This window comes from Ascaphus truei, chromosome 3 (assembly GCF_040206685.1).
Source record: "Ascaphus truei isolate aAscTru1 chromosome 3, aAscTru1.hap1, whole genome shotgun sequence".
Classification (NCBI taxonomy): domain Eukaryota; kingdom Metazoa; phylum Chordata; class Amphibia; order Anura; family Ascaphidae; genus Ascaphus; species Ascaphus truei.
In genome coordinates, this window is record NC_134485.1 from 417,931,415 (window position 1) to 417,956,352 (window position 24,938).

Here is a 24,938-nt window from a genome sequence, read left to right on the forward strand (position 1 = left end):
GGGACCTGGCACAGGGTAGATATCCCTACGGGGATAGGGAATCCCTAATCAAGGAGGAATATACCTTTCAGAGGGAAGCCGCTGGACAATCATGTGTGGCTAAATACACTCATTGTGGAGGGCAGCTAGCCACATCCAACAATAAAGATGTTCCTGTTCAAGTATACCCTCGTGTGTAAGTATGGAGTGATTACGCAGGGGGCTGCACCACAGAGGAGTTCCTCACCAGGACCATCCACAAGCTCAAGCTGGGATCCTGATGAGGTGGAGGCGCTGCACTGGATCTAGGTAGGACTCAAGCACACTACCTCAGCTGCCTGTCTGGGTTGGCAATCCCCACACAACATCATGCGGGAGACTCAGGAGTCCTGTTGCCAACAGGTGCACCACCAGACATCACACTGTAATGGGGACTGGTTAGACCACAGGGGCCAATATGAGATTGGGTGGGTCAGGCCGGTTCAGAAAATCCATTACACATTATAAAGTAACAAATGGGGAGAAGTGCACCAAATAAAAGCAAACACTGGATGAAAACAGTCTGTACCTGAAGAGCTTACAATCTAAGTGACCGAATCCATTCAGTTACATTGTACATTTTGCATGATAAGGCTTCTTTTCTCCCAATGTTAACTTTTGGCTGAATCCTCTATGCTGACAAAGGGTCCTATTTGGAGACCCAAAACGTTCTCGCTGTATACCCCACTGGGGGACACACCGGGGTAACACTGCATTCACAATTGTCCTTTCTTTCTGTGAAGATGGATTTTTCTGTTGTTAGTTTGTTTTACAGATCCCGTGGGTAAATAAAAACAACGTTTTACTGCGAAAGCATTTTGAGCGCATGGGCTGCATTTCTCTTTTCAATGTTAACTTTGCCATAATAATGTTTCTTGTACGCCACGTGCAGCCTGTGAAACGCTGGGAAAGGTGATAACACCGCGTATGAAACCGTAACTCAATTACAGAGCTGGGAAAACAATCACTGGGGATATTTATAGTCAGAATCTTCACTGCTAAACATTATGGCTACCATGGCGGTTAATTTGCAGGTTGCATCCTTGATGAAGAGTTCAATTTAACGTCTAGCTTATTTCACCACAGACTGAGCTCCTGGCTTGGGTTGGGTTGGTTGTTTTTCTACTTCCTCTCTTCTTCGCTGCCTTAGGGTGAGTCCCCAGTCATCACTGTGGCACGCGCGCCCGGCTGGGGGGGCGGTGCGTGCACAGCGCTACACCGCGATCAGCGGTCTGAGGGGAGAGGGAAGGTTTGCGACGGGAGGGGGCGTGGCGGTGTGTTTGCGGGGGCTTGGCCATGACATCCCGCGGCTGGTTCGCTCTCATTGGCTGAGGCGGGGGCGTGGCCACGCCTCCGTCGCAAACTTTGAAATCAAATTTCCCTGCCTGCCTGAAAACCTGTCACGCACCGCAGGGGAAAGGTGCGCGACAGGGTACTAACTAGGACCAGCCTGACTGGGGGAGCGGAGGTTGAACGCACAGCGCACGCCGAGGCGTGCACTGTAGCAGCCACTGGGACCGCAGCCTTAGGCCATGCTTATACCCAAAGTGGTCGGCCGCACGACGCCAAAACAAATCCATGGTTTCAACTGCGCGCGCGAACAAAGCGGCCAAGAGTGCGAATTTAGAGCAGATCTGGGAAATTGATTTTCTCCAAGCAACGGCCGCGTCACGTGAGCGGTTCAGCCAATAAGGGCGAACCGTTCACGTGACGTCATGGCCACGCCTCCCTGTCGCCTCCTGCCTGCAGTGCAAGTTTCGGGTGGCGCATCGCCCGGAGGGAGAGCGCACGCCAGGCCGCCGGTATAATCAAGGCCTTAGAGATAATCGTGACATGTGTATAGTAACTTACTGTACTGCCACTCCATTTCCAATATTGTATTCCCAATTGGGGTTTTTTTTTTCCTACAGTATTTTCCTTTCTGTTCTAGAATAGCGAGAGGCGGACACCAACATTCAATGGAACAAACAGTAGCAGCATATGTTCTCACGGCAACAAAAGAGCACACTGAAATCAAATAAAGGCTCAGTCCAGAAGTCAGTAACGTCACTGTTCTCTGATGCCAGTTACCTTGCTATACTACCCTTACAATGCCGCATTTCTCTATAAAAGTGCTGCTTTTCCCTGTGCAATAGAGTATCTGATTTTATCTCTCCAGTTTTTTGTCCAGCCAGCTTATTTGATGGTTTTTTCCTAAATAGTGAGCCCAAAACCTGTGGTAAAATGGCTGCTAATCAGAGACATAATAAGCCTCGGCTGAGAAGATCAGGATAAAGCAGCTTCACCGATAAGGTGTGTAGCCCCGGTACCCCTGTTGGCTCCAGCGATACCCTTTTTATGGTTGCTGGGTGTTGGAGGTGCATCGGGGGCGGCTAGTAGGCGTGCTAGCGGCTAGCGGGGGCCGCCATTTTGGAAATGCGCGCGCATGCGCAGTAGCAATCGGGAGTTGCGACGGCCATTGTTAAGTTGCGCGTGCGCAGTTGCGATCGCGCACGTGGCCGCCATTACATAAGGCTCTGCAAAGGACTACAGCCCCCAGAAGGCTTAGGGGCAGATGGCCACGTGACGCCAGGGACCCTATGGAGCGGCCGGGTTCCTGCACCAGGAAATATATGTTTTGACGTGCTGAGCCCCCGGGCAGGTATCTAATTCAGTGTACTAACACTTCACGGGATAGCGCTATCTCCAACACTTTGGGTGGACACGGACATAAGGGAAAGGGACATCAGAGAATTGGTGCCCAGCACCCAAGGTACTTTGGGGGACCCCCATGTTGGTATCCGGTGGGGTGAACTTCTATATATGTTTATATGTATATTTCTGTGTGGTACAGAGAACCAAGGTTATCTCTTGTAGTAAAGGTTGCTAGCATATATTGTGTGCGTGCGTTATTATTTTTGTTCCTGTAAGAGGACCATCTCACCCTGTTGGGATCCCTTACAGGTGGAGGCGCTATATCCGAAGAATCAGGTATACCCCAGGTTCCCAGCGGCGGAGGTTCAGGCCTTCTGTGAGCCAATCAGGTAACGCACCACACACGGTAACACAGGTGTATTCCCACACATGGTCCCTATCTGCGATTGGGGGGAGTGGGGAAAGTGTGTTACATGTGTTTTGAAGTCTGCTTAGAAAACAGCTCAGTGCCTGGTGCGGTTGAGCATAGTGAAAATAAACAGCAGGGGGTGCTATGTGAATACTTTACTGCAGGCTTTTGGGCCCTTTTAAAGCAGATGTCTTCTGAAGTTGAACCATGTTATTTTTTAGCTCTGAGAACCCCATACTTTGAGATACAGTACTTACCCTTCGAATTGCCAGTTCTCTCTCCCACTCAGAAAATCAATTTTGGCTTTGGTCCCCCACGGAGATTGGGAGACTCCGGCAACCATCTATGAATATCCAGGAAACACACCAGAAACCAAAAATATATATAATTACAGTATTCCAGGGTACCCCGAGCTTAAAAAAAAAAAAAAGTGGGTTAGCCCCAGTTCAGATTCTGTAAATGAATCAATATGCAAAATGGGGTGAGGGGAGGGGGTGAGGGGAGGGGGTGAGGGGAGGGGGTGAGGGGGGGGGGTGAGGAAGAGATTGCTGCTATAAATATAAATAAAATACAAAAATACTAGGAAAGAAAATTCATCTGCTTTATAGAAGCGGAGTGGTTAAACCTGGTTTCACAGGAGGCAGATACCCGTCCTAGTTTCTTAATTGATTTTCTCTGCTTGCAGAGGTGGATGGTTGAAGTTTAACTTTTCTTTGTCATGTCCAGAGTGCTATTATTGGTCAGAAACATGCTAATCGGTAAGCAAAAGGAAATGTTCAACCAAGAACCCACTGCCATAGAGACCAATGTGCACGCTTCCAAGACACTGACACGCTTGTAGTTACGACGCGCACAAGATACTGCCCCCGGCAAGTCAGAAGCAGCTGTAATTTACCGTAGGTTCCAAGGCCTGAACCCACAAACCGCCAGTAAATCAGAGCTCGCGGGATGGATGTTGTGTTCCCTGGGGTTAAGGCCTATCCTTAAAGTCACGTAACAGAGCTTTGTGACTGTGGGCCTCAGAAACAGCAACACAGGACTAATCTCCTGCATCTCTACACTTCTTTGCTTGTCAGAATCATCCGAATTATTCAGCTTGTGAATCAACCGCTATTACACCAATCCCAAAACATTAGGAAACAGGAGAAGCGTGAGCCCGCCTGGGCAGGCACATATTTATTATACACTGCTTAGACACAAAAATATGTTCATCCATCAGGTGCTCTGCTCTTTAGTATAGATGTGTTCCATAATATAATCCAGTGGCCCAATGCCGCTGTTATAGTTAAAAGTGCATATGAGTCACTAGAGTCAGGATACAGAGTTATTTTTACAACTAATAAATAAACAATGAAGCAGCAATCACATGTAACAGGTTTCCCCCCACCCAATCGCATATAGAGTGCATGTGAGGGGGAACCTATATGTTACCAGGTGTGGTGCGTATACCTGCAGGTTCACAGGAGGCCTGAGCCTCCGCTGATGGGAACCTGGGGTGCTTCTCTGGAACGTTCTCGTCGGTCTGCGCCTCCACCTATGTAGGATTCTAAAGGAATGTAGAATGGCCCTAACATAGGAACCCACCCAGAAACCACATACACCAGGGTTATGGCTAAAAGGTTTACTGGACGAGCACCACAACACACAGTCTCATAATATAACAGTGCAACAACATCAGCATACACAACAATATATGCCACCCTCTGCCACTAGCTGGCAGCTATAACCTTGCCCCTAACTGGGCTATACCCGCCTTAGCCCATATCCAACCCCGTATCCAAAGAGTCCAAGCCCACCCAAGTGTGTGAACAGGCCTGTCACATGTGAGGAGCAAGGTAACGTTGGTGCACGTGTGGAAGAGTGTAAATACCTGCCCAGGTGTCCCTGCACATGGGTGTCTTCGCAAAGGGTCTACCGGCGCCGCTTGGTCCAGCGCTGATCTGTACCTCCGCGTGGGATGGGGTCCAGCAGGACATCCCACCGTAAGGACAGTCTCTGGATCAGCAACACAGCATACAGGAACATGCAGCAAACACTATCACTGAGTACCTGCACTAAATTAACTGCAGCAGGGCCTCTCTCTGTCCCTGCACTAAGGAACTACAGCTGAAGGGGCACAGGGTCCTTACCTAAGGGCCTGTCCCTATGAACACCCACCCTCACTAGGGGGTGTCAGGGCCTCAGCTCTAGCCCGGGGGATTTCTGGCCTAGGGCAGAAGCTCGCAGCTCTCTGCCCCCCTTCCTTCCCCCACTGTCTCCTTAGCCTGACTGACTCATAGCACATTGCCCATACAATGTATCTACTCTCTGAAGGGGAAGCTGTAAACACTATTGGCTGCCTGCAATCTAAGGCTCACCTGCTTCTAAGCCTGCTGGGAGTTGTAGTCCCCTCTGGGGCTTTTCCCTATGAGGACCGCATGGGCGCCTCTCTAATGACCGCCTACCTCTCTCTATCTGCGCCTGCGCTAGACTAATGGCCGCAGCGCCACTTTCCTGCACATGCGCAACATCTAGGGGGCCTTCCTGCCTCCCTACACTTTCCTGTGCTATATGTAATGGCCACTGCGACTGCAAACGTGCACCGCGCATGCGCGAACGCGCACAAGATGGCGGCGCCCTATCACTGATGTCGCCAGGAGCTCCCAGCGACGCGCTCGTCCCCACAACAGGACACAAGTAAGGGGGGCCGGGGGGGACCCTGCTACACACAAAAATGTAAATATATTGACTAATGACAAGTGCAATTATATATCAGATCTTCTGGGTGTATGATATTCACGCATATACACACAAGACCTCACAATATATGATTGATCTCATGATAGATATATATCTCATGAGGTTATTCATTCATATATCATGAGGTCATATATTTTGAATTGTATTTATTAATGTAGCTCCCCCTCAATGGGGTTGCCATGTTGCTGTGAGGAGTTAATACTGGGATAGTGTGTGTTGGGTCCCACCCTGTATTACCATAGGAATACTGATGTCAGAAGGGATATAAAAGATAGGGGGAAGGGTCTTGAACTCAGGTTCCTGGAGGACAAGAGGAGAGGAGCCTCCGGGGAGTAAAGGAGAATGCTCATAAAGTAATAGCACAGACCAGGCCCCCCTGCTTTATTATGTTGTCGATAGGGACAGTTCCCTTGTAAGGTAGGATCCCAGAAAAAGGCTAATGCTTTCCAACATGTCTACAAGATAGGAAAATGGCATGCCACAGAAGGCCTCAGGAATGAGGGCTCCGGCTGTAGGCGGATCGGCTTTAACCACGGATCTGCATTAATATTCCTCATCAGTCTGTATGGAAGTGACAGTTCCCAAACCGGCCAAAGGTATTGGGTCACTTGCAAAGGACCTAGTGTAACCAGGGTAATATCGATGTTGATCCCAAAGCAACAAAGGGGGGTCGGGTCCCACACAAGTACAGCAACTCAGTCAATGCACTTCCAGTGTTAAGAGTGGGCACTAATGAAAGCACCGTATTCATGTATGTCTGCTATAAAAACAGTACAACGTTGTTACAGTATGTGCGTGTGAGCGATCCCCGTGCCTGGGGACACGAATAAAAGACTGTTGTACTGTACTACAAAAGTTCCTGGCGCCCATTATTTTCCATCCTTGCTGCCTCACCAGCCTGCACCCTGAGCCAAGGTAACCTATACTGAGGTGCCAGTACACCGCTGTAGTCTCCCTAGAAGCTGGGTAGGGAGGGTTACACTATGTATTTAAATTTATACTGATGTGCATTGGGACGAACATTCTTGGCCTATATCTAGCAACGAAATTAGGACATTTGTTGGCGCAACGTGTAGAAGAGACGCTTGCAACCTGCCATGGGGAGCAACCATGGGGCTGGAATCAAGTGACTGGGGCTAGCAGGTGGGTAGCGATAGTCAGGAAACAGGCTGATGTCCAGTGGCTGGCAACAATCAGGTAGCAATGGTCAGTAAACAGTCAGAGGTCAGCGCTGGAGAGAGGCAAGTGAACTGAGGTTCGAAAGGGTCTGGTGAATAGCACCAGGCAGCAGCAAGCTTGTCTACAGGGCAGAACCTCAATAAACAGGTACATGAGGCATGAAGTGGAGGTCTTATAAAGGCCTGGCTGAGGCTAAGAAACAGGTGAAACTAGTTCCTAGCCTTACTTTGCTAGGACGGTAGCATCACCACCCAGGAAAACTAAGGTGAACACTCCCCGAGAGCAACGCTCTTAAACCTGGGGTACCTCCCACCCAATCTCATCGATTACAGGCTCTTGCAGGGAGCCACAACAAGTTACACAATCTTAGTACACGCACCTTATTGATTCTAGCCTAAACTCATATCTGGGTGGTCTCTGGGGCATTGGGATCTCTGCTAACTCAGATAATCACACAGCCCACTGGGATATGAGAGGACCCACCCGAGGTACACTCCCACTCACTCCTGGTAATCCCTGACTCACACAAGGCGTCAATCCCACTTCAATGACTAGCGTTTCTACCTGTACTGTTATCCAGGGATAATGGGATCCAAGCCAACTTCCAGGGTCCCAGAATTCCCAGTAAGTACCCTAAGCTAATTACAGTCTATCACAAGTTAAATAAAATCACGAGGACTAACACTCAGTCACGACCATAGAGCTATTAAACAAGGGGTTTAATATAGGAGGGTAAAGTACACAACATATAACAATCAGCAACAGCAAATAAAAGGGGGAAATAGTAGAAAAGGGTACTTTGAAGCTCACACAAAGTTCAGTTACAAAGCGTCGGACTGAGCCACCTGTGCTGAAGCAGGGACTGACTGAGCCACCTGTGCTGAAGCTGGGATATCCTAAAGATCTGACCTGTTGGGGGGACTTGAAGACTGGATTTGAGCCCCCCTGTCCTAAGTGGTGCTTTGCAATAAGACACATCCCGGCCCCAAAAGAGGCATGTTGCACAGACGTTGCACACACGTTGCACAAGCATTGCATACACATTGCATACACATTGCACACACGTTGCATACACGTTGCACACGCGTTGCACACGCATTGCATACACATTGCACACGCATTGCATACACATTGCACACACATTGCACGCACGAGTTAGGTAAAATACGGGCCACAGTCTTTCACATTACAAATGTTTATACCATAAAATGATGTTTACCTTCAACAGCTTCAACAAACCATCAAGACTTTTTATTGTACCATGTCCGATTGCATTTCTTGGCTTCCGACATCCTCCATGAAAATGAGAAAACCTGCGTATGTTTGAATATTTACTCGTTTGGCCCGTGCTTTATGGCAGCAGAAGGTTCACCATCTGTTTTGCAGCTTGTGTATTTACCGTTGTAGACAACACGAGGACAATTTGTTGGAATGTTTTTTTTTCTCTCTATTTGAGCCTAAAGTCCCGGTGTGTAAGAGAGCCGGGCGCTGAAAGCCCCGGTCTGCGTGACCATGGACGACCTTACCAGGGGTCTCAAACTCGGTCCTCGAGGGCCACCGGATTGCCAGCTTTTAAGTCTCAAGTCTGTATCTGGGAGACAGTCCCAATATCCCAGCATCCTTAGCACCAAACGCTTGGCTCTGAAGGACGATGCATTAAAAAATCCAGTCCTCAAGCCCCCACCAGGTCAGGTTTTAAGGATATCCTTTAATATCCCTTATCAGGATCCAGGAAGCGCTCCGCGAGGGAGTGTGAGAGGTCTTACCGCCGCTGCAGACGCTGCTCACACGCAGCCGCCAGGGCTGGCGGGACCAGCACAGCAAGCACAGTATCTCCGCCTGGAGCAGTGCTATAGGATTGGGGTGACCAGCGATAGAGGTAAGAAGTCACCCGTATTTGCCTCTGGGTCCCCATCCTTATGCTAAGTGGCACCACACACAGTTATCTCCCTCACCCACGGCAAACAATAAACGGTTTATAAGACGCTATGTCAGCACCACCCCGGACAGCCCAAGACAGCATCACATTCACTTTAAGGATATCCCGACTGCTTCAGCACAGGTGGTTCATGATTGAGCCACCTGTGCTGAAGCAGGGATATCAATAAAACTTGGTCTGTTGGTGGCCCTAGAGGACTGAATTTGAGACCCCTGATTTATACTGTAACTTATATTACATTGATTTGGTGCAACAATAAGTACTGTGTACCCTTGCAGTTGCACAACTAACCATCAATACATAAATACACACACATATATATGGGGTGTATATATCTACGTAAGGGAACAAGAATGGAAAGCAGTTTGGCCGCCTCGTTACTAATTAACACCACAGGATCGCTAGCATTTTCAGTCACTCCAGCAGTGATCGCAAGCCCGCCCCCCCCCCCCCCCGGCTTATAAACGGAAGTTGAGGGGGCTTTGCTTCCATTTGGGCCCTATCATGTCCTAGAAAATTACCATTTTTGACATGACATACCTGATAAGTTAGAACATCGGTGCGTAAACTGTGGGGCGCAAGATTTTCTGGGGGGGGGGGGGGGGGTGCAGCGGTTATAGAGGCCCCGCGCTTCCTCTAATGCATTTAAATTAAATCCTGGGGAACCGTGCGAAGCCTCTGTAACTTTACTTACCTTTGTATCGGGCGACGCATCGCCATGGGAACTCGGTGTCAAATGACACTGTGAGGTCACGTGATATCGCATTGCCATGGCAACGTGACGTCACATGACCCTGCGGTGTCATTTGACGCCGGAGCCGAGCCACTGCCGGGGGGGGGGGGGGGGGGTTGGAGGGAGAGCTGGTAGGGGGAATAGTTTGCTCACCCCTGAGTTAAAACATCACTTTCAGCTTCTCTGGAAGGTTTCCCCCTCCAGAGAGATATTATATATCTATGTAACTGTGGGAAAATGTATTATCCCATTATCATATCAAAGAAAAATAGTAGTGATAGGTTAGACTTACACGGATGGGGTTAGGGTGGCAGAGGCAACCTGGGGTCCTTGGTTTGGAAATAAACATTGTATTAATTGTTCTGTTTTTTTAACCAATATTAATACTGGAGTGTGACGGAGCGGCCTTTAGGCGAGGTCAGATAAGAGTCCACACATGCATTTTTAGGGTAAACCAAATATCGAGTGATTTTATTTCTCCACAAAATAACAAAATATAGGCAAAACACAAAATCATAAAATAAACACCTACTCCACGTTAGGAGACCAAGTAAACATTACTCCGGCCCTTTCTATCTGACTAGCTGGGTAGGCCAGTTCCCAGTCCAAAACGTATAACAACAATATTAGGGAACAATATATAGTCTTATCTGACTGATACTGGTCCGGCGTCTCCGATTTCTCCAGCTGCAAGATTTGAAGTCCTGCTGCTCCCAGGAAAGTATTTTGCCCTATCCATGCAGGCTTCTCTGCTGTGTGGGGCTTTAGGTTCCCCACTGTTCCCAGGCAAAACCCTCTGGTCAACAAGCCTGGATCCCTGCGGGCAGGAGCTCTGTTGTCTGTGTTCCTCAACAGACTCCAACAGGGACACTGAAAAACAGCTATTTCCTGCCTTTTACACCCTGCTCAATCAGGAGTTTCACACATCACATGCATGAAACCCGACACCAGTGCAGTTTCCTTCCCTGAAAGGGAGTTTAACTTCTTGACTCCCTTAGGCTGCTGCCCTAAGTGCCTGCGCTGCACGCGCGGCTGCAGAGCTGGCGGCGCGTCCAGCCGAGTTCCCTGGTCTGCAGTGAGCTTCAGGGGAAAAGACAGGGGGGGCGTGACGGGGGAGTGACAGGGGCGCGGCCATGACTTCACCCGGCAGGTTCGCCCTCATTGGCTGAACCGCCGGGGCGTGGCTTAGCGCTCCGTAGCTAGGTCTAATCCCACTTTTAATGTAGGTCTGAAAAACTCGCTGAGCAGCACAGCGGCCGCCCCTCGCAGCGGGCCCAGCGCCATTGAGGGGCGGCCCTTGTCCCCGCAGCGCCCGCCACAGCGAGCGCTGCAGCAGCCAGCGGGGACCAAGCCTTACATGGAGATTGATGTTTAATTATGATATGTTGTCGTCTATTCTTACTCCTTTGCCAAAATCTCCCCCACCTCCCTCTTTTGTTTTTTGTACCCTGAGAAGATCACTTTAAAGCCGCAGTCCAAGCTGTGGTTTTTTTAAATTCCCCTTTAATATGGGCATCAATACAATCCACACAATGATAAGTAATTAACTAAGTTGCCGATCGATCCGTTCTTCTGTGATCGATCGGCGAAGATTCGGCTCGGGGGGTTCACTAAATGGTTGTCAGTGCAGCAGATGAGGACCAAAGATGTAAAGTTCTGTGGGGAAGATCATGTGACCAGGCAGTCACTAGATACAATTGGTGCACTGCTAGGGAGAGAACCAAGCTCAAAAAGGGGTGTGGCAGAGCCCGTTTCAGACGAGGAAAGGGATGTGACTTTGCAAATGGTTGCTATAGACACAAAAAATGCTAGTTACATTATAACACATTAAAAAGGTCATTCAGAATTGAGGTTTTTTTTAAATGCCCCAAGTATTTTTTCATAGTACAAAACTGATATATTTATATATAAAAAAACACACACAAGTAGGATATTGCTTGGCCTCCAGCTTCAAATGTACTGTATGCCTGGTAAAAAAATATATATCTTTTGACAATTGACTCCTATCATATCCTATATGTTCATAAGCAAAGTGGCTGATGCTTTAGTTTAGTTTGGATGGCGTTTCAGGCCCGTCTGGCTTTTATTCTCCTCTCTGAAAAGGCACAATCAGTTTTCAACTTTACCTCTTGTTGCCTTCAAGACGTTCACTGAGAGCCAGCACACCGCAAGCACTTAGCTTGTAAGCTCTCTGGGGTGGGGGATTCCTTTTTCTTAATGTTACTTTTATGTCTGACGCGCTTATTCCCATTATGCGTTATATTATTACTATGTCACATGTATCACTGCTGTGAAGCGCCAAGTACATAAATGACCCTATATAAATAAAATATATACATACACTCCAGGGGCTCTGATGAAGTTCAGGGAACATCTGCTAGTTTTCTAGTGGGAGATTACATTCTCTGCTTCATTGAAGCGCTAAACGCGTCGTCAGCAGGAAGGCTGCAACCATGGGAACGATTTACCACCCGTGTTCCTACGTTATCGCAATTCCAGAATTCAGATGACTCTCGGGTGCTTCCAGATTGCCGATGCTAGAAGGGTTAAGACAGGAAAAGGTGTTTGCATTGACGTCATCACGTATGCATCCCACGCTAGGCCGCAATGGGCGAGGCATCTCTCTACATTTTATTTTAGTCCCAACTATACCTTTGGTTGATCTTCGGTGCGCATTAATTACAAAGATCACAACCAAAGGACATTAAAGTAAATATAACCAGGCAAATGTAAAAATGACGGGATTATATCAGTCAACATCATTTTTGGACTCGAAACACAGATTATATAAAAGGTAACGCTCACCTAGAAATATTACTGAAGTGTAGAAGAAAAACTGTTACAATAACATTAAGTGGGAATAGGGGGAAATGGCCCATATTAATATTAAATACAATAATTCCCCCTCGTTCAGATGTGCACATCCTATGAGGGCATCATTTATTTGTATGTATAGTTTTATTTATATAGCGCCAACAACGTATGCACTTCTTTACAAAATGACAATACACAGTGAATAAATGACCAACACTGGGAATAAGTGCAACAAAAGCTAAAAGGAGACCCGGCCCCAAAGAGATAAGACTCTAACGTCCAATAGTACAGTAATGCAATCTTTCTTCTACTCTCCAGCTATAATTCCTAGATGTATATTATCAGTGTTTTGAGTCCTAAAAAAATGCTGACTGGTATTATAGTCGCGTCATTTTCACTTTTGTATTTCATTTGGTGGTGATGTTTTGTTTTACTCCACAGACCTGGTACTGGTGACTCTGGTTTAGAGCAGCAGTGTGCAAACTTGGGGGGGAGGGGCGGGAGAATTTCTAGAGGGGGCGCGGGCGGTTACAGAGGCCCAGCGCTCTTCCCCGCGGCATTTTAATTAAATGCTGGGAGAGGCGTGAGGCCTCTGTAACTCAACTTACCTGCTGCCAGCCGGGTCTTCGGCGATGCGTCGCCATGGCAACATGCGTCATATGACGCGGTGGTGTCTCACGTGACGTCACATGGCCAGCGACATCATTTGACGCCGATTCATTGCAGAGGGGGGGGGGGCATGAACGCTGCAGCTCCCTGGCAGGGGGGCACAGCTTGAAGTTTGCGCACCCCTGGTTTAGAGCAGGGGAGTTGAAACTTTTTGAGCTGCGCCCCCCTGCCTGCTCCCGCAGCTACTCCTGCCCCCCTTACTGTTTGACCGGCGTCAAATGACGCCAGATGCGACGGACGTCACATGACAGTTGCCATGGCAACGTCATGTGACGTCCCATCGCATGGCCCCGCGGCGTCATTTGACGCCACATTGCCATGGCGACACGGCACACCAAACTACTGAAACCCGGTAAGTAGGTTACAGAGGCCTCACGCGAACCCCCGGCATTTAATTTAAATGCCTTGGGGAAGAGCGGGGGGCCTCTGCAACCGCCCCCGCGCCCCCAGAATAATTTAACGACCCCTGGGGGGGCGCCCCCGTATTTGCACACTGCTGGTTAAGAGGACACCTGTGTTCTTTTCATTATGCCGCTATTTCTTGAGAAAGGCCGACAGGCCGAAACTTCGATCAATTGGCAAAATAATTTGACTTTAAATCAAATCCAAAGTGCCTTGTTTCTTTCCCTTCCTCCATTTAGGGATCTCTGCAGGCAGCACAGGCGTGTCAGTCTTGGTGATCGGTTCACAGGATTATTTGCAGCAATCAGATGGTTAACATAAACAAAGCGAAATTTGGAAAAGAAAATTCAGACGTTCCATAAACGTAGAATCACATAGCACCACCTTAGCCATAATATTTTCCATTGGGATGTATAACAAACAGGTTTCAGAGCATCGTTGTGACCAACCCTCATTCCGCATGAGCAAGAATACTGGCAAGAAAACCCCCAACAGGGTTTTAACAGTTAGAACAACTTCTGAAAGAGCTAACTGAGAGTAGTCATGTGCAATCTCCCTGTCCCCCAAGTCCACCCTGATGATCAACAATTATCTGATCATCTTTTATATACATGTAGCCATGTGTAAAATTGGTGTACATATCTCTTTCATGCTGGCAGTAATCCTGGTAAGTATGCAGGGTTGCCAGTAACCATCATGGAGGTTAGCCCTCAGACCCTGGTGAGGTGTCATATGTCCCAAAGGAAGTAACACAGAGGGTGTCTGTTTCTGGAGGTGATATAAGACACATCACTGCCTAAAGTTAGAGTTCAGTCCTGTTGGTGTTCTGACTCTGTTCAGGAGAGTCATGTGGAGGTCTGCAACAGTGTTGCAGAGGCTGATGCAAGAACTGTGAGTCTGTGCAGCTCCAAGCAGACAGACAGGCTGGTGAATCCCCTTGAGGGGAGAGGTGGAGAGCAACTCTATTAGAGAAGGAACCTTCCTAATGGAGTGCAGCAGTGAGATGAGCGGCTGAGCTGCTAGCTGTGAGGGGCAGCTGGCCCACATCACCATGCAATAAAGATGACCTTGATCAAAGATACCCTCATGTGTGAGTCTGGGATTACTCTGCAGAGGAAGGCACCACAGAGGAGTTCCTCATCAGAATCATCCCCATGCAGACGCAGGGATCCTGATGAGGTGGAGGCGCTGCACTGGATATAGGTAGGACTCGCACACACTACCTCAGTTGCCTGTCTGGGTTGGCAATCCCCACACAACATCATGCGGGAGACTCAGGAGTCCTGTTGCCAACAGGTGCACCACCAGACACTACCATGTAATGGGGACTGGTTAGACCACAGGGGCCAATGTGAGATTGGGTGGGTCAGGCAAGGACAGAAAATCCGTTACATACAGTATTAATAAAGTAGCAAATGTATAAGTGAGACTTTCATACCTGTACAGACAGTTATTGAACCTTTCTAGATCTCTATTTTTCTATAGAGACGTTAACACGTTGTGATATTGTTGGTACCCCTTGTTAGAGATGATACTGTAGCTGAACTTAATGTCATTCTTGGAGTGCTGGGTGTTTTTCTTTATTAAGCCTATGAATATGCCATTTAATGGGTGTTGAAGGTTATTATGTTGCGTGGTTTCTGGAGGGTTGAAATTGTAGGAGAGGAGTGGCTCAGTGAGTAAAGACACTGACTGACACTGAGATTGTGTCCAGGGGAGCCTGGTTCAATTCCCGGAGTCGGCTCCTTGTGACCTTGGACAAGTCACTTTATCTTCCTGTGCCCCAGGCATCAAAAAAATATATAGATTGTAAGTTCCACGGGGCAGGGACCTGTGCCTGCAAAATGTCTCTGTAAAGCCATACAAGAACATGCTATTATTATTAGTAGGTGGGGGAAAAAATCCTCAAGAGAGAGCCAAACAATTCTCTCTTATCGTGGTGTGTCTCTTCAGTGTACAGGCCACACGACACAGTAATCAGATTGTAGTATTAGGTCATGCTCTCAGACAATATTCAACAGCACTCATTTTTACTGATAAATAGGTTGCCTTTATTTCAAGGCCCACAACTGACCTTTGATCAGATATGCCTGGTTTGTTCCCTTATAATAAAGGCAACCTATTTTTCACTGCAAATGAGTGCTGTAGAATATTGTCTGAGAGAATGACATAATACCACAATCGTGCTACTTTGGGGGGGGGGGTGCTGCCTCGCTCTATTTCTTCAGGGCTAATTATTACACACTTCATTGTGTCACACATTTTTCTACTGTTTTTTGTTTTTTAATTTTTTAATTTTTTTATTTATTGCCACTTTCCTCTCCTCTTCAGCAGAATAATCATTCTACTTTCCAGCGCTGGTTCAATTGGCCTAGCCGCAGTTTGCTAGTCCCAATGGAGGAGATATTAAAAGACAGACTAGATTATGTAAAATCAGCATTTAAGAAAAGGCATTTTGTCTCCCAGGATATTGGAGTTTGGTCACTGGCTGTTTTAATAAAAGTATAAAGAGGCTGCAATGTTCAACACAAACCCGTACACCTAAAAAAGACAGCCCCACAATGTGGGCAAAACCAAACGCTTGTCAGCGTAAATAACTTGCTTTAGAAACATCCAATCGCCCATAAGGTTTTTCCTATTTGTATCTTGTGAAAAATGCATCTTTTTCTTTTCTCCTTGAATACTGGATTCATATGAAGCATGTTACAGTAGCTACAGATGTAGGAAGACTTGCGCTCTCTGTGGCCACGAGGGGAAAAACGCAGACGATCGCGACCCAATCGTGGGCACAAAGGCAGTGAGTGTGGTGCCTTGGAAGGATCAAACGCTGCAGGAGTCCATGCTTTTGAATGGGAATCCTTCAATTGATGGGCCATGAGCTGGGGAGAGAGAACCACTGCTCACCTTTCTGATACATGACTGTTTTTTGCCCAAGTCCACGGGGCTGCTATCTTTTCTAGTCTCACATGTGCAGCATTGTTTTTTTATGATCTATTCCCCAGTTGGCACCCGTGACAGTTCTACAATTTTTTCGAGAGTGCTCCCTTCCCATTTTTATTGTAATATATAAGTGACAGGACAGAACACAGAAGGCGGGACGTGTAAGTGTTTATTCTCTTCCCCACATAGAGCTGGCAGAACTCTGGCAATATTTACAAAAAGGGGATCCCCATATGATGCCCCCAAGAACCTCAGCTGAATGAAAATAACATATAACTTTGAATTAATCATTAAAATAAAAAATAAATTAAAGAAAAAACTAAATAAAATCATTTAAAAAACTACTTGAGCTGCGACTGTCTGACTAACATGGTTAAAGTGATGGTGTAAAAAATACAAACAGGATAGTGATAATGTGCAAGAAGTGCTCCCATAAAGTATATTCACAAAGCACAATACTATCTCATTAGCTATTATAACTGTACCGGATATGTACTGCACAGAGCATCATAATACTGTTACTGCGCCCTATTATGCAGTGTATTCATATATAATAACTAATACTGTGTAATGTGATATACTGTAGGTAATTTTGAGCTGCCCTTCTACTGCTCCTACGATAACTAGACTATAATGTTACTCTCTTTCACTGCGAGACCTGCGTCTGTCTCGCTCGTGACGTGACAACATCTGACGTCACTGATACCAGACGTGCGTTTCGTTCAACAGAACTTCTTCGGGGGTCCCGAAGCACCGTTGTGTGTATGACTACGACCTAATGTATGTATTTGTAAAATGTTTTACCGGGAAGTAATACATTGAGAGGTACCTCTCGTTTTCAAGAACGTCCTGGGCACAGAGTTATGATGATAAATAATAAATACATGGCTACAAATACATAGTTACATTAATTGAGCAGAGTATACATTATATAAATAACACATTTCTACCACAATTTGCCCTTATGTTCTGGGCTCCACCATGTTAGTCAGACAGTCGCAGCTCAAGTAGTTTTTTTAAATTATTGTATTTAATTATATATCTATCTCCTTGAATGAGGGAGATGCTCGGTGAGCAAAGACACTGACTGGCACCAAGAGTTTGAAGCAGGGGAGCCTGGTTCAATTCCCGGTGTCGGCTCCTTGTGACCTTGGGCAAGTCACTTTATCTCCCTGTGCCTCAGGCACCAAAAAGCATAGATTGTAAGCTCCCCAGGGCTGGGACTTGTGTCTGCAAAATGTCTCTGTCAAGCGCTACGTAAAACTAGCAGCGCTATACAAGAACATGCTATTATTATTATTATATATGTTTCCTATAATTTTTTCTATTGTCTAGCACTTGGATATAAGAGAACAAATTAGTTTCATTCTTAGTTCCTGAAAAAGGATAAATATTTGTTTTTCCTCTGTCTATTAAATGGTCTAGACACCTTATCCCTTTTGTCTCCCAGATTTCCTGGTATATATTCTGGGTTGTCCTGTATGGGCAGATATCTTGATGGATCATCTGGTAAACATCATGTTTTCCTTGTTCCTCTCCTGGCTGTTATGGTGTGTTTTATTTGCGGTGGTATACCCGTCCATTTCATATGCAAGATCCCTTTCAGAGATAATGGTTTTACCAATTGTTTCTCTAAGACATTGGATGAATAATAGTTTTTCCCCACAATCCAGTCTCCTACATGTCGGAGGAGGCATGCCAGATTGTAGGTTTGTAGATTTGTTTGTCCCAATTCTTTAAGTAGGCACAACTTTTTTCCATACAGTACTATTCTGCTTTTTTTTTTTATTTCCATAAAATTTTTACCATGGGTCCGTTTAATTCTTTGGACCAGCGCTCAAAAAGTCAATCAAAGACAAATGAAGGACTTACGTTTTGCTTTTGGTCTCACCAAGTTTCTTCTTTAATGTATCAAAAAAAGAAGCCTGACAAAGGGGCTGGGAGGCCTTGTAACATTGTTTTGTTGTGCGCACATAACAGTGCGTGTCTGCTAACTTTTCCTCTCCCGGTGTGTGCTGAATTTTTCTGTATTGCTGCTTTTTATTTGACACATTAAAGAAGAAACTTGGTGAGACCAAAAGCAAAACGTAAGTCTTTCATTGTTCTTTGATTTACTTTGTGAACGCTGATCCAGTTTGTTTTTGGTATAGTTGCAGGCATCTTGTGGTATAGATGCAGGATCATAGCACCTCGAGCTAAATTATATTAGACAGGGTGAGTGCTGTCTCGGAATGTACTTTTTATGTGTTTAATTCTTTTATGTCTTTGCGCTGTATCCGCATTGGTAGGGTCTGCATGGGATATAATAATCTTGCAAACAACATCATATTTATCACGCATCCTCAACCAAACCATGACAGCGGAAGGTCCATCCATTTCTGTAATTCGTCTAGAATTTTTTAATAATAGCTTTGAAGTTGTTACAATATAATGTTCCCAATTCTGGCTGGAACATTATTCCTAAAAATCTTAGGGGATAGGTATGTTCTTGGTTACTTCAGTGTTTTCTGGTTTAGCTATGTACATAAATTCTGTTTTGGTTGCATTTATTTTGAACCCAGCAAATAATCCAAATCTCTCAATCGTATCTAGTATAGCCAGTAGACTTTTGTCTGGTTGTGAGATAAACATTAATATATAATCTGCAAACATTACCAGCTTCAGTTCCACTGACCCAACCTCTATCCCCTTGAATTCCTTCATCTGTCTAAGGCAGGGGAGCGCAAACTTTTGCTGCTGCACCCCCTCCCTTGCCTCCTCTGATGCTCGCGCCCCCCTCCTTACCTTGATGCGGGGTCATGTGACATCACGTGACCCGCAGCGTCATTTGCCGCAGCGTTGCTATGGCAACGTGGCGTGTGACGTCACAACACATGACACAGAGTCCTGAAGCCGGCAGAGTCAAGGTAAGTTGAGGTTGCAGATGCCTCATGCGATCCCCTAGCATTTAATTTCAGTACCTTGGGGAAGAGCGCGGGGCCTCTGCAAACGCCGCCCCCCCCCCCCCGAAAAATCTTGCGCCTCGCAGTTTGCGCACCCCTGTGCTTGGAGATAACAGGGAAAAGCAGGGTTGTAGACCTGTCTGAGACATGAATGTGGTCACACGTGATATTTTCATTTAATTTAAATGCCTTGGGGAACAGTGCAGGGCCTCTGCAACCGCCGCGCCCCCCCAGAAAAATCTCAGTCCCCCCTAGGGGGTGCGCCCCCACTTTGTGCACCCCTGGTCTAAGGTATTGCACCAGTGATTTGATTGCTAGATTGAACCATTGGGGTGAAAGGGGACATCCCTGACGTGTGCTTCTAAACAATTCAAATTCTTCTGATAGGAGCCCTGCTGCCATTATTCTGGCCTTTGATTGGAAGTACATTGCTCTAAGCATTTCAGTGAAATGGCCTTTGAATCCAAATCTACCCAACGTATCAAGTAAATGATCCCAATGTATATTATCAAAGGCCTTTTCGGCATCCACAATGGCCTTGTCAGATAATTTATGTGTATTAATCTAATTTATTGCTGTTGCTAGGCAATCCACCATTATTTTTATGTACATTTTATGTCTTGGTTGATTAAAGAAATTGGGTGGTAGGTGTCTGGTTTTAATGGATCCTTTCTTGGTTTATGTAGGATGCTAATGTATGCCATTTTACTTGAATCTAGAAATGTTGCCTCTTTCAGCATTTTTTTTAAGGCTTGTTCTAACGGTTTCACTACGTCCTAAGTGTTTTGAAGTATTCACCTGTTAGACCATCTGGTCTTGTGCTTTGTAATTTTTTAGCTTTTTTATTGTTTCTGTTATTTCTGTAACAGGGCTGGTCCCAGCCTTTGTCACGTAAGGCCTGGGACCCGCTGCGCTCGTTGGTGCGGGCGGCAATGTAGCGAGTTCCCCACCAGCAGGGGAATCCTCGCGAGTCGGTCCCGGTCCCCACTGGCTGCACAGCTGATCACACGCTGTGGCGCGTCAGCCGCTAGGAGACACCACAGAATGGTGTTTCCTAGCTTCGACGCGTCACGTGGTGTGGCTGTGAGCCAATGGGGAGGGGAGGCTGCGGGAGGAGGAGAGGCTTCGGGGAGCGGGGAGGAGTGTGGAGTGCCTGTCTGTATATGTGTGTGCCTGAGTGCCTGTGTGTGTGTGTGTATGTGTGTGCCTGAGTGCCTGTCTGTGTGTGTGTGTGTGTGTGTGTGTGTATATGAGTGTGTGTATGTGTGTGCCTGTCTGTGTGCGTGCCTGTCTCTGTCTGTGTGTGTGTGTGTGTGTATGAGTGCGTGAGTGCCTGCCTGTGTGTGTGTGTGTGTGTGTGTGTGTGTGTGTGTGTGTGTGTATGTATGTATGTATGAGTGCCTGCGTGTGTGTGTTTTTTTTACTTACCTGCAGCCCGTGGCAGCCCGTGGAGGGAGGGGGGGGAAGAGTAGCGGGTCCCTCCGCTCAAGCCACGCCCCCCCTCCCTGTCAATCCTCCCAGTCAATCCTCCCACCTCCCGCTCCGGCCCCTCACGTCATGGCCGCGCCCCCTCACGTCATGGCCGTGCCCCCCCCTGACCTGTTTGGCCACGCCCCCCCCCCGCTCCGAGAAAAGCATCCTGTAGACCGCAGATCGCAGTACAGCGAGTTGCACGCGCCGCCGGCAACCAAGCCAGCCGTGCGGACGCGTGCAACGGGACCTTAGCCTAAGTCCTGATAGCGCTGCAGGCTGTGACAAGCTATTCCAATGGGCATTGACCCCCTTCATGCTACTCTCTGAGTGACAGGAGAGGAGGTGACATGGTGTTTGTACTGTATGCAGCCAATCTTGGTGCAGGCACTGTGCCCTCCCCTTCCAGATCTCAGCGAGAAAGTGACAAATTGTAGTCAGTTCTAGTCTGGAGTCTGGAGAGACTGGAAGGGCTGAGAGTCTCTCCCATCCGGGATGATCGTGCCCCCCTAGGTGTCTGGGAGACCATCTAAATTCTACAGAGCCCTCAATACTACCAGAGGTCCAGCACCATCCAGAGGTCTGGGAACTTCTGCTATCCACCTGCATCCGCTGTGTGTGTACCATCTGCAGTGTCTGCAATAAAGCCCTTTGTTTTATATACCCCTGCATTAGTTGCAGTATATAGGGCAGGGGGGGGGGGAACGAAGTGTGCTTTGGTGAGAACTGTCTCTGGGATTCCTGGAGCTCACTGGAGCTGGAGGCGCTGTCACCATGAACGAAGTCTGAGTACATCAAAAGCCTGTTCCTGTCCCCACACCAACGCAGACATCTCAGCTCTCCTGACCCTCACAGGTATGCCAGCACCACAACATCTTAGTAGCAGCAGTAACATCTCCCAGAAGGGGGGGGGGGGGGGGAAGGAGAAGCAGTGCTACATTTCTTTTGCTGTGGTTGGGAAGTTCAATAGTTCCATGTCTAATTGCGTGATTTTTGGGAGCTGTATGTGTTTTAAAAAGTCTTATTTCCCTCTTTCTTCTATTGTTTTTTCTATAAAATTGTGCGTAGAAATATTTAAATGTTTCATTTCTTTTTTAGGGGTCACGTTATCTTTAGTGTTTTGCGTAGTAATTTGGTAATGGGTGCAGAATTTCTCAAATGTTTAAGTAGATGGTTGTTGATATGTTTCTTTGTTACTTTGCGTAGGATAGTTTAAATTCCCTGTATGCTTTAGTGAGTTCGTTACTTGATTTCCCAGCCTGACTCTTTATAAGAAATAATATGCCTCCTCACCACCGCCTTTCATGCTTCCCATTATAATAGAATAGACTTCTATGTGTTCCATGACTCTCAGGGAACACACACACACATATATATATGTAGCCCTCGTACACCGCTCCTCCCCCCCCCCCTTCCCTTATGTGAGATTGGGGTAGGTTTGCTCTTCTAGCTACTACTTCAGGGTGTTGTGCTGTACCTGTTGGTAAACAGGAGTGCTGAGTGCTCCACGATGGTGTGGGGAGAACCAAGACAGGGGTGCAGGTTACCTTGATATTCCTCGGTGCAGCGCCTCCAGACAGTATGGATCCTCTGTGTTGAGAAGGGGATGGCACATACTGACACCTCTCCTTGCACAGCAGCAGACATTAAACACACTCCTTTGTCTTTTCTGGGTTTTATTGCATGCAGATCATTCACAGTCATTAGAGTCCTTTCATCAGCTCCCCCAATGATAGTGCCCTGCTTCAGGCTTTAGGCCTAGAGCAGGCCTGGAGTACCCCTCCTCCATCTCCTTATGAGTTGGAGGGCTGATGGTGTTCCTCACTCCACAGAGGGAGAGAGAATGAGGCAGGGCCAGCCCAGAATTTAGGAGAGTGCCCCTATTTATAACCTGAGATTAGTGGCTGTAACCCTGCCCCTTAACAGAGCAGGTTGAATACTGATTGGCGATCTCTCACTTTAGATTAACTAATCAGTATCATTCTCTCAGGCTGACACTCTCTGGTAGTTGCTAAGGCCCGCCCTTGAATATTCATGACACAATCCAAGTCTGCAATAACACACAATGCCTTGAAAGAAAGAATTAACCCCATCCACTGCCTGCACCTAACAGAACTTACACTGGAAAGGTCCAGGCAGAGAAGTAGCGGCCGTGAGGCTATGCTATATTTATATATACACATACACACATATAGTTTTTCTCCTTGTTCGTTACACTTTGTTTTCCTGCTTTGAACCTTTTTTTAATTACGTATTCCCACACCGTTGGTTTCCCCATAAACATTTTCTAATACTACTTTTAACTTTAAACATTTAAATAACTTTTCGTTTAGTGGACTTCTCTTTTTTCCTAAAGAGAGCTACTATTGATCTAGTGTTATTTAAGATCAATAGAAGTGTACAACATGGTTGAGTTTGCACACACCCCTTACTCCCCAGGATCCCTTCCTCAGCACCCTGCTGCTGTGATATCTTTATAAGTGACCCTCCCTTTCCTCCTTATTTCTGTGTGCGTCGCATTTTTTGTATGATATGAAGTACGTGTCCCGGAATATTAGTCATTAGCTCAGTCATACATGTAGCATAGCCTCCTCACGCTACTTATTTTCATGGGCCCTATCAGTGTAAGTCCTGTTAGGTGCATGCAGGGGATGGGTTAATTCCTTCAGAAAGGCCTTGTGTGCTTTTGCAGCCTTAGACACATTTTATGTATCCAAGAGCGAGCCTAGCAACAGCCAGAAAGTGTCAGCCGGAGGGGTGGATACTGGTTGGGTCACATGCTGGATGTGATGGCCTGTCAGTATCCAGACTTGCTCTGTTATAGGGCAGGGTTATAATCACAACCCAAGGATATAAATACTGTCACTTTCCCAAAAGTGGATGTGTCTCTTTCCTCCCTCTGTGGAGGGAGTAACAGCTACCCTGGTTCTCACTCAGAGGCCTCAGGAGGAGCATCATGCAGAAGGCCTGGTGTGGGACTCAATGCCCCATCAGGGATACCTTCACTAGGGGAAGCACGGAAAGGAATGCACTACTATCCAGAGGATCCATGCTGACCGGAGGCGCTACAACCAATGAACAAAGGTACCCTGTGAACCTGTCCTGATGATTCCCCACATCACCGTGGAAGTGCTCAGCCCTCCTGTTTACCAGACAGGTACGCACCACACCACAGCAAATATGGAGTAGCAGACATAATCTCGCTTAGGGTGGGGGTAAAGGGACTACGTACAATAATTAAAATCAGGGAAAAAGATCACCTGTGGTTTCCAGACAAAAGTAATTATTTTCACAATGTCTTTTTCTCAGATATCTGGTGTTGTCCATCTGGTTGCAGAGGAAGTGATTGTCCCTTATGGAGACGGCATTCTCCACAGCCAAGTCTCTCTCTTTCTTTGCCCTCTGCTCCATGGTGTTGTTTTCTTGTTGCCTCAACATACTTCTCTGTGTGTGAAACATTTGTGTCCACGAGTCAGTGAAGATGTTAAGAGTAGCATGATATTTTAGGGATCATTTTTTGTTGTTATCTGAAAAGTAACGTATAGACCTTCCCAAATTCCCTCAGTTTTTGGGACACTGTTATTGAGTAGTCTTGGAAGATCATTATCTTTTTGCCTTCATAAGATATCCCATCTGTTTCTTTATATGCTCTCAATAGTCTTTGCTTGTCTGTAATATACGTGCTATGACAGGTCTTGGTCTGTTTTTCTCCTGTTCTGGACATACCTGGCCTATTCTGTGGACCTTTTTCACCTCTATTGATTTTAGTTGTTTTAGCTGTGTTTTGTTGGATCTTGGGCATGAGTTCCCCAGCCACAGCTTTTGTCAGAAGTTTGTAATCTATTGTGTTACTTTGTGTATTGTGATATGATCTTACTTGTTGTGTGTCAGACATGTCTGACTCGTTGGCCTCCTCCGCCATCATGGAAGCATCCCACAGCCTGCCCGCCCTCTCCTGTCTCTGTTTTGCCACCATCCGTTGTTGTTTGGGTAAGTATTTTTCCATAAACCAGTTGACTGCTCAGTCTCTGTAGGTTATCTCAGCCAGTG

At 46.8% G+C, this 24,938-nt stretch overlaps 1 long non-coding RNA gene across 1 annotated transcript; it reads left to right on the forward strand.

Annotated features, from left to right (window-relative positions):
* The first annotated feature begins 2,180 nt into the window (after window positions 1-2,180).
* Window positions 2,181-4,239, forward strand: LOC142491185 (uncharacterized). The gene is made up of 3 exons (XR_012800334.1): window positions 2,181-2,310; window positions 2,962-3,041; window positions 3,788-4,239. It is a non-coding gene; the product is annotated as an uncharacterized LOC142491185 (long non-coding RNA).
* The last annotated feature ends 20,699 nt before the right edge of the window (window positions 4,240-24,938 follow it).